General features: G+C 37.0%; 1 pseudogene; it reads left to right on the top strand.

Annotated features, from left to right (window-relative positions):
• Positions 1 to 256: 256 nt before the first annotated feature.
• On the top strand, positions 257 to 897 carry LOC105729661 (olfactory receptor 8B8-like; annotated as a pseudogene).
• The last annotated feature ends 318 nt before the right edge of the window (positions 898 to 1,215 follow it).

Below are 1,215 nucleotides of genomic sequence, written 5' to 3'. Positions count from 1 at the left end.
TTGTAATGTATGTTATCACTGTGATAAGAAACTTTGTCTTGGTAACTCTACATGGAATTCACATCTTCACACCCCGATGTACTTTTTCCTTTCCAAATTGTTCTTCACAGACCTCTATTATTCTTCTGTGTTTATACTCAAAATGCTAAGGAACTGTATTTCAGAGAAGAGTGTTCTCTCCTACGTGGTTTGCATGATGTAGCTTTTCTTTTTCCATTTTTTTTTTGATATTTTTGAATGTTATATTCTGACGTCAATGGCCTATGATTGCTGTGTGACCATCTGTTACCCACTTCTTTATAACATTGCCGTGTCGCCTAAAGTGTGTTTCAGCCTTATGCTTGGTTCCTACTTCCTGTCCTTTTCTGGTGCCATGGCCGACACCGGATGCACGCTGCGGCTGACATTCTGCAATACAAACATCATCAGTCACAACTTCTGTGACATCCTTCCTGTGTTCCAGCTCTCCTACACCAGCACCTACATCAATGAGCTGATGATTTTCATTGTGGCAGCCATCAACATCAGTGTGCCCCCTGTCACCTTATTTATCGCTTAGGTGACATCCTTTCCAGCATCCTCCACATCAGTTCCAACGAGAGAAGATCCAAAGCCTTTGGCACTTGTAGTTCCCACATAATTGCTGTTTCTCTGTTCTTTGTATTTAGTGCATTTATGTATCTCAAACCATCTTCTGCTTGGTCTATGGATGCAGGAAAATTCTTTTCTGTTTTTTATATGAATGTGCTTCCCATGATGAGCTCCTTAATCTACAGCTTATGAAGCAAAGATGTTAAATTAGCTGTGGGAAAAGCTCTGAGTAGGAGAAATGTTGTCATAAACACATTTCTGTGTGCATGTAGTTATAGGATGGGGATTATCTATATTTTATTATAATAATTTAGGAGGAAATGGTTTTTCCTATTTGTTATCATGATAATGATTAGTTGAATATCATCCTGTTAATTTGTCTCCAATTTTTTATAGTAGAATTTTTTCCCTTACCCTTGGCACATCTTTCCTTTTTTCATCATTTTTCCTGCTTAACAATAAAGTTTAAGAAGTTTTTCTTTTTTTCATTGTCATTATGAACTTTCTTTTTTCTTTTTGAAAAGATGATTGGTTTCTCAAATGACCACATAAAGTAAAATAGGATGACAATGTTCCGCTGCATACAAGAATCTGACAACCTGTCTCTACTCTTGTCTTTCCATC

Source organism: Aotus nancymaae, unplaced genomic scaffold (genome assembly GCF_030222135.1).
Source record: "Aotus nancymaae isolate 86718 unplaced genomic scaffold, 86718_ANA_hifiasm-v0.15.2.pri h1tg000012l, whole genome shotgun sequence".
Lineage (NCBI taxonomy): Eukaryota > Metazoa > Chordata > Mammalia > Primates > Aotidae > Aotus > Aotus nancymaae.
Note: the sequence above shows the minus strand (reverse complement) of the source record. Positions and strands in the feature narration are given on the sequence as shown.